Source organism: Parambassis ranga, chromosome 19 (genome assembly GCF_900634625.1).
Source record: "Parambassis ranga chromosome 19, fParRan2.1, whole genome shotgun sequence".
Taxonomy (NCBI): domain Eukaryota; kingdom Metazoa; phylum Chordata; class Actinopteri; family Ambassidae; genus Parambassis; species Parambassis ranga.
Window position 1 is genome coordinate 10607432 of NC_041039.1, and position 9866 is coordinate 10617297.

The following is a 9866-nucleotide window of genomic DNA, read 5'->3' on the forward strand; positions in this document are numbered from 1 at the left end:
GCATTACACGGTTTCTGGCTTTGGCCCAGTGTTTATTTTCTTAATGATTTCAGTTTAAATGACCATTGTGAATTTAGCATCTTGCACCTGAAAGTAGAGAGCCCCTACAGAAGCAGATTCATTTCACCACCTGTATTGCAATGCATAAAAGAAGCATCCTCAACTTCCATCACATCCCTTTCCCCTCAGGCACTCTAGACTGGCCACTCCAAAATCAATTAGCCAAATCACATTTCACAAAAGTAGCTGAGTTCTGCTTTCAGTGGCCAGGTCCCCTCAGGTGTCACAGAATCAGCTTAAAGGTGCAGGCAGCGAATCTTGGTTTAAATTGTGTGGGATTAGACCAAACAAAGAGCCATAGATATCTGGCTGCACCTGTGCAACATGCTCCTCAAGGACCGCTAATAGAGAGAGGCTTTGGTCCAACTGGCGGTTGCTCAGAACTTAATCTCCCAGCTCTTGGGCCTTTACAGGTATCTGTTTCCCCCATTCCCAGCAGCAGAAACTGTCCTGAACCTTAACATAATCGCAGAGCCATCTTGTAACAGCGACTTCCATCTCTACTGCCCCTGCCAAGTTCAGGTGATCAATCATTTACATGTGTAATTAGGACCGGGTGTCAAAACAGAAACTGTACACTCACTCAGGGACCCTGTGTGTGGCGGGCTGACATCAGACTTGGCAAGTAGTGGGTAAACAGGGTCTGAAAGAAAAAGACACAGGGAGAGAGGAAGAAAAATGAGATGCTGAGATGTGCAGGATTTTTTTTTCTGACACTTTCAACTTCTTACCACCCAAGGGGTGATCTCCTCTTCAGCATATCGTGTTATGCAACTGGTACCCTAAACAACAGCTTCTTAATCTTCAATGCTACTGTAAACGAATCCCTGTATATTGGATGAAACTAAAAGCACTTAGTCTGAAAAGGCTTCACAATAACACCCGTATTATAAAACAGTAGCCACACAAAAACCACCTGGAAGAGGAGCTTTCTTGCGGAACAGCAGCAAACACTTTACAAGTCATACTTATGGTTCACTCAAGTAGCTTAATGGGCTTCTGAGTGCAAAACAAAGCATGCATTTGAGGTCATAACAAAGGATTACACAGCAACAACAAACATTTCTGAGTGTAAGGTGATACTCTAAATGATAAAACAGCATAGTATCCTATTATGCAACGCATTTTCATCCTTTAGCATCAATGTATGCATCATTTTAAAGAAACAGTGAAAACAAAATCTCTAGAGGTCGTAAGTGGTGTTTTCCCACGCTCAGTGGGCGTGCTTACAACTGGGCAGGAGAATGCAGAAATACCAATGCCCAATAATCCACCTGTCACCTGAGGGGGATAGGTGTGGTGCTGCAGGGCTGAAGGAGGGGATATGTGCAGGCTACCGTGACTTATGTGGACTCATCCAGCCACCACCTCAGTGCCCAGGGGGGTGAGTGGGTGTTTAAAGGAGCTTGTCTGGGACCTAAGTTTAAGGTTTCCCAGTGGAGAGTGGCTGAGCTTTGAAGAGGCAGGTCCAGCAATGAATTAGAGTATTGTCTACATTGAGGGAGAAGCCTCTGGGTGGAGGATCACATCAAAGGAGTTCTTACTTTATTACTTACAGCATCAGTTCAGGTATGCAACTGGACAGAGCAGAGGGCAGGCACACTGACCCCTCAAAAGGATAGCAAGCGGCCTGACATGAATATTTAGGATGAGTGTTATTGCATTCTACATTAATACCCTGAGTTAATTGGGTTTTTATTTGTGTTTGTCAGAACACTTTCAGAAATAAGAGCTGTGTAACAAACTGTACATTCCTCTGGTCTGTGTGGGCTGCACAGACCAGAGGAATGAAAACATACTATATAATTTACAAGCTTCTCCACCATTTTCTTAGCTATCACAAAATTCCAAAGCTCACTAAATAGGACTTTGTCTTTTGATTGTCCTAAATCACTCATCACAAAATTGTACCGTTAGGTCAACTTATATTTAGCCTTTGTTAATCTGTTATCCTGATTTTGTTACTATTATATTCTCCTCTCGTCCCAGCAAAAAAGTCAAAAACTACTTTCTTTTCTCAGACATGCCAGGCAGTAAACAGGTTCTACCCTCAGACATGTGATGACGTTTTGTCCAAGCATCAGGCCATCAGCCTTTACAGTGTGGAACCACTCGTCTCAGGTGGCTCCACACTGTCCTGAGGCTGGACCAGCCTCTCGCAGGGTCATTCTCCCATGACACTCTCCTCACTGTGGAGAGGTAACAACAACTCTGCTTTGATGTTAAAGTGGTCGGGTTTTAGAGCATGGGGCAATGATGTGAGAGACACAAACACCTGGATGCAGTGGAACTAAACAGGAATTGAGCTTAGATGTAAGATTAACAATCAAAGTTAATCTTACAAACACTTTTGGGTTTGCATAAAATATATTACTTTAATTGTACAATAGCAAAAAAATGTGTGTTGGCCTCTTTTTTTCCCATTTTTAACCAAAATGAACTATCATATTTTACACTAAAAATATTGGTTAAAATGTCAAGAAAACATGCAAGCACACAAAAGTAATTAAAGAACAAATGCCATCAATTCCATTCCTTCCCCAGGTTCCTGCAGTGGAATAACACTTACTGGAATAGATAGATATTAGTGGCATTAGTGCAGCATATTGATATATGAAGATGAGGTTCTACATGTAAGCTACAATGGGGCTGCAATATCTGGGTATGTTTTCCAAAAACAGCTTCTAAAACAAAATCTTGTCAGATGCAGTGAGGGAGCTGAAATCGAATCGAATAACACTGTTGGATCAAATCGTTACAGCTTGACTCCCAGTGGAGGAATACTGCATCACAAACACCCTCCGATGAAGGCAGAGCACAGTCTCTCCATGTGGTGGATTGCTTTCCTGTGGGAAGAGTTGCTCTCTGGTTGGCCATTCCCCCTTCTTTTTCTCACCAGCTGGGACTGCTGCTCAGCCAGCCAGCCATAATGTCATAATTGTCCTGTTCCTCTGCTCCTCTTCAGCAGCCGGGACACAATGGATAGCAGCTTAGGCAGAGAGTTTGAATGGGGCCCCGACGAACTGGGTGGGTCCCAGATTATTCCCACACCTGCTGCTCTCACCTTGGCACTGTGAAACTCTCTTTTGTGGCACAAGGAGAACAGGTAGATGTGCTTTAGTCTGGACTTTTCAGGTAAAACAACACTATTATCGAGATGTGGCTCAAACCTAGCCTTATATTTTAGTGGCCTCTTCTCTGCTGACAAAACTATTAACAGGGACTAAGGTGAACACCAAGCCACCTGAAAACCAAATTCTCCTCCAGTGGAGCTCCCCAGGTCTCAATTAGGTCTGATGACTTACCTAGAGGGAGCTTGTGCTTAAATCAACCACGGAAATTATTGCAGGGGAGGCCAAGTAATTGATTCTGGGCCCCAGCTCCACAAAACAATTACTGATTACTTATTTCTGCTTGTCAGTAAAAGTTGTTGTCAATAAAACACCACGGGGGAAACAAAACTGCACACAGGGGACCATACCTGGCAATCAGTCTGTTTACACTTTAGACAGTAATGTATGGAGGATGTTGGATTCAAACCTGAATCACAAGTATCATCTCTTACAGCTGAACCGAGAAAAAACATAGTCAGTGATCACCCGAACGTATTTTTCAAGATTTCCTTATAAGTCACTGTAGTTCGTTTTGTGGTAGACGTGACCGGCGTCAGCAGTGATGTATTTCCTGTGGGTTTGTCCCTCAGTCTAGCCCACGGAGAGATCCCATGATAAGGACTGTAACCGTGGCCTGTTTCTCGCCAGCTGCCTCTTCTGGTCACGTTAACTTGGACCTCATTAGTTATAATCTGCTCCCCAGGGTCTGCCTTGAAAAACCTTTGCCTAGCAACTTTGTAGGAACGCTGTGAGCAAAATGTCTCTCCTATGTGCCTGACCCAAAGATGAAAAAAAACAAAATACTTTTATCTGATGACTGGAGCTTTGGCACTTTTCCTGTTTGAATGAGGCAGAAAGCAAAGTCTTTCTCTCGCTGTGGAACTTCAGATAACGACTACTTCTTAACAAGTAAATATACCTCGTTGTGGGCGGGTCTCTATGTTAATGTTGTGTAGCATTAAAAATTACTACATTTATTTGTGGCCACATTTACAGTTATTTTTATGAGGCAGTGAGGAGCAGGCAATGACCTGAGGATAGGCATCTTGGAAGGAATTTAGCCGAGCTTTAGCAGCAACATGACAAACTGGTAGTGATAACACTGGCAGAATGACTGATCCTGCTCAGACCCAAACATGTAACCTCTTTGTAGACTATGTAGGGGCAAGCACTTCAAAACACATCCATATTTCAGTGACAGCAGGCTCGAGGGTACAACTGTCCTGTTATCTGCTCGAAAAGCAGCCTGGGAGGAGAGAAGACCTAAGACGTTGGAAAATGTTCTCTGAGGAGATCTGCCTTGGGATTCTACATCAAGAGGTGAAAAACAGAAAGATGAGGAGATGGGTGAAGCTTAAATTAACCAGAGCCTGACCCCATTAGTTGTAGCCATGTCACTTCAGGCAAACTAATTCATTTGTAAGTAATCTGAAGTGAGCATTTTTTAAGGTTTCGAACAAGCCAAGCCTTTAAGATGAGCTGATAAACACTTGGAAGTGGGCATTTGAGATTTGCAGATATGAGAGGTGTGAAGTGTGGTACTAAGCTGAAGAAACTACAAGTATGTAAGTATCATCACATTAAATAAATCACTCAGATTTGGCTTTTGTCTTCAATGGGTACAGTCAGGTAATCCACATCTAAAGAAAATCAATATATACCTGCTAATTTAATGTAAATATGGCATGGTAAAAAAAATGGAGAAATAATTAGCTTGTAAATTATTCAGCCCAGGTGCATTTAGCAAATCTTTCCTCAGGTGATTATTCATATACGTTGCTCATATTTACTCTACCTCCTGTCATTGTCATGCTGTTTTCTGCTTTAAGCCCTGAAGGACACGAAGTCTCAGAATGGCTCAAGGGGGTCACCTTCTATTGTTAAAGATTTAAAAATCCATTTGTTTTGTCATCTCTTCCCCTAACTGCTACCTTCCTTCACTACACACTTGCAGCAGAGCCAGAAGGAATGCTGTATTAAGTCTGACCAACAATGACAACAAAAAAAATTCACAAAAGCCACAGGGCCAAACCCGACTTAGTCACCTCCCCTAGATATACAATGCTACTTCAATGCTGCACCCTACCTCTCCACTTCAACCCAACCCTTGCCCCCCTGCCAAGTCAGGAATGCTGGAAGACAGTGACCCTTTCACCCAGGAGTCCCACCTTGGTTTCTCAGGAAGATTAAGGGGTAGCAGAGGAACTGGGAGTGTCCCATGAAGCTCACAGCAGAACCCGGCTGAAGAACAGTTTGGAGAAGGAGCAGACTTGGAACGCTCAGGTTTTGAATTTCATGCTGTTCTGCACCAACCTTGTAGGCTTTTTTTACGCTTCACTGGTCTGGCTATTATTCAACAATGTGAAACCAATACAACTGCAACACAGCAGTTTTCTATTACTGAGCCTTCCATTATGAATAACTGAATGCAGCCTCATTAAAAGGGGGCTTCTCCTCAGTGGCAGCAGACTGTTAGCAAACACAAAAGTGTGATTGGTGATTTTATGAGCTCTGCTTTCAAACTTGGTTTTCCCTTGACTTCCGTGTTGGCGTTGGGAGTGTTGCTCAAAACCGATGTCCTAGACGCATGCGAAGGCTCCTGAGAGAAAAGATCTACAGGGAGCATCCTCAGGTGTGTTCATCACGCTGAGGGGCTCATCAGGTGGCCTGGGGCTCTACAACAGCTGTCTGGGTGGCAACAGAGGGCCACCAACGGCTGATATCACATGGCTCCCACAGGCTACACAAGTGCAGTATACACACACACACACACACACACACACACACACACACACACATATATATATATCCAATCCAATCCAATCATGTTTTTAATAATAAAATCTAGTTTTTTGCCCACAAATTTCCTTCCTCCTACTGCATGCCCATGACCAAATAAACCAACATATTGTTAAAATTATATATCCACAGGAGTGACGCACGCCAGAACAAAATGTCTTGAAGCAAAAAAAGTGAGAAAGGGTAGTAATGAAATCTACTGTACATCTGCACGGCACATTTAAGGATTACCTCAACCGTATAAAGTCACACCATGTTACACACTGGTGAAAAGACAAACAACAGCTATAGTGGCAAGAAAAGCTCCTGACGTACTCCAGACTTTAAGATCTCTGCAGCAGCTGGCTGTTACCTCAGCAAACCGAACCAAGAAGAAAAACTAAACAAGTTTTCCACAATTAAAGCTTTCACAAAGCGCACAGTCTGAAATTCCAGCGCAGAGATAAAAGAGTAATCCACATCGCTCAGTTCTGATAACAAGGATAGCTCTGCCATTATTACAAAATGTTACCAGATGCTACCACAACATGATCATCGGTCTCCAAGTTATCAGATCTTTTTGTTTTAGCATATTACTTTTTCCTCATGTTATCTAATAGCAGTTTGGTCTGAATGTATACAGGTACAGGCTACCTGGTCTGACAGGCACAGTGGAGTACACTGAGCTGAAATTGACACACAAATCACTTTGTGAGATCTGTTGCAGTTAAGGAGAAGCTCTTGCCTGTTGCCTGACAGCTCTGGGTCTCATGCTCTGAGTTTCTGTGAAGCGCTTTGAGACAATTTCTGATTGTAAAATGCGCTATATAAATAAAACTGAATTGAATTGAATTGTTAGGTTGACCGACCGTTGTGCCATGGTGGTGCCTGGGGATTATCTGCGGTTTAAAAAAGGGGTAATGACTGCCCTTAAGCTTCCTATAAACCCTCAACACAACCAGTTTACAGTGCTCTGGAAAGAAGTAATAGTGCATGCATGAACTACACAGTAGGCTAAACAACCTGCTTGTTTATGCTTTGTATGGGTTAGATGTGCAATTGTTTATATTATGGCTTGCCCCTATGTAAATCACAGCTGGCAAATGAATTGCTAATTATTATTAATATTTTGTGAACATGTATATTCATGTTCATGTCCGAGCTTTTCTTCTGGATACTGACCATGAACAGATTTGCATTGATTGTTTCTAAGTCATTTATTTGCTCAGGAAACACACTGTCACGTAATTGCTACCTAGAAAGTCTAATGCATTACTCTCGAGTGAATATCTATTTTCTTCCACTCAATGATTCATTTCTGCAGGAAGTGGCAGGTTTGTGTGGATCTAGGTGCAGTGGAAACCCAATCCATCAGGGTGGGGCGAGGCGGGTGGGCCTGCACTCTCTGACAGTATCCAGACACCTTCCTGACAGCGATGGATTCACAGCTGACACACTCGTTACCAGCAACAGAAAGTGAGAGAACAGAAATCAGAAATGGCTAAATAAACATATAATTCAACATGGTTGTGAAAGAGGAGTCTATAATAAGGTCACTTCTGAAAAGAGAAGAAATTCAATCACTTCTTTATACAGTATTTAATACAAATAAAAACATTTACATTTATATAAAATGTTTTTTTTTTTTTAAATGGAATGCTTATACTGATTTGACTGTCTAATTGTCTGTAAGACTGAACAGAATCATATGCTCTCCTTGTCCAGGCCATCTGCTAATCCACACAACCAGCTTCCTATTGCAATCAAACCTTTGTAAACTTCACAACTCCACAAAGATGGCCTCTCTGCTGCTTTATTTCAACCTCTGTCTGACCACAAATGGTTCCAAATCGACCCAATTACTTACTGCTTCCTTAAATGCCCAGACCAGATTTGCTGATACGTTCCAGCATATCTAGTTTATCTGTTATCTTCTGCTACATCCTGTGACAAAATTGCCCTGTTTGTCTTCTTGTAAACATGTCCTCTGTGACTTTCACAACATTGTGACACTTTACATGGACTGAAGAAGAGCAACAAAGAAAGAGTCACTTTCTTTACAAACAAATACATTTTGGATATGGCTTTCTGCTCTGCTATTAATCCCATTCAGATATTTTGAAGGCAAGTCCCATCCTGAGATGCTATAAACACAGAAATCACTGAGAGACAGTGAAGGTGACAGATGAGACTCTTTGAGTGGGTTAGCATATGGTAGCAATCAGAGAAAGTGCAGGTCTGCTGGCCCAACAGTAATTAGCAGACGGCCTCATGTTCATGTTTCTTTTAATAGCTCAACACGGCCCGTTGTGGACTAAAAATAAACAGGGCAATTAGAGGCAGCAAGGAAGGCCGTCATTTTCAGGGCCTGACCTTTGAACCCAGGTCAGAACCTATATAGCCGTGTCCATGTGGACCACCTGCATCCCTTTGGGTCACTGGGGAAAGAAGCCATGTCGTGTTTATGTTAGGGGTCAGGCACAGAGGTACGCCATTGTGGGTTGAAGTAGATGTGTGAGTAAATACTGTCTATTTATATCATGGGAGGAATCTAAAGGATCTGGATCCTCGATGCACCAGCTGTACCAACTATTTACAAACATAACATGCATAACATGCAACTCCAATCAAGACACCAACTTGGCAACAAAAGCAGAAATAAACTAAATCTTGTTTAGTGGTAACTATGTGTCAGGCCAGGAAAAAACACAAAATAATGGAATAAATAGTGTGACAAGAAGTAAATATGTGATCTATTACTGCACAACCCACCCCTACAGTAGAGGCTATTTGTCCCACCTACTCATTGCTGTCGCGTCAATCATAGTTGTCCGTTTATGTAGCATTTGGTTTATGATAAATGATGGATTATGGGAATTTAACCAACACTGAGGCTACAGAAACATGTCTGAACAAGTGAAAGTCCTCCAACAAGCCTGTGGGCCGAATGCTGACTGGATGAAAGGTTGTCCTTAACTGGAAAAAGGACAATCATAGACTACAAAATAAAAACTCGAACAAATGGCCTCTATATTTAAGAGCTTATCTGTTCTCCATGAAGACTGCATTATATCAGACTGTATTTTTTTGAAGAATGACACAAAAAGATGTTTAATTCCCTATCCCGGTCCCCACCCACAAGTGTGTTTTCTCTCAATTACTGTGTTTCAAAGTCTTGAGCTTCCTTTGGCATGACTCTGTTTCTCTGCACAGGCTGAGTGGACGGACGCAGATGTTCACATCAGTCCAAGAACAACAACAAAAGCTTTTCACACCTGGCAACTCTCAAACAGAACTTGGCACCAAAGAACCTGCAAGGTTGTCCCAAGTTGACCTTTCACCCCTTGTGATGTCAATGATCCTCTTGTCCAATTAGAAGCTGGAAGCTGCCCTTGGACTTGCTGCACTCCAGACACAAAGACAAATGATTCTATCAGATTAAATGTTTTTTAATGGCAGACAGAGAGGCCAAATGTGGGTCTTTCACTGAAAGCCATATGTGCATTTCTCTGGTTATCATTCAAAATGAGGCTCATTTGTAACCAATATGTGAATGAAAGGCTAAGCTCTGGCAGACACGGAGGAAAGTTTCTTGTTTGTTCACTGAGGGACAGCACACAAAAACAACAGTGTAACAATTTATTTCCTTTTGTCAATATTGCTCTATCATCAACATGTTCATTGATTTGATTGACTATGAGAATAACTGGCAGGCTGCAAAGACATGGAATCATATTATGTATTTTTGCATATGAAGCGGATTATGGGTAATATGTTCTGTCCTCAATCTGCCAAGAGAAACAGCAAGAGCAAGCCACACATCCAGAGGCCTCTCTATTTTTAAACCCACATTTGGACTCAGCTCTCTGTGCCTACCACAGCAAAGGCTGCTGGAGCCATCACCGAACCCAACAC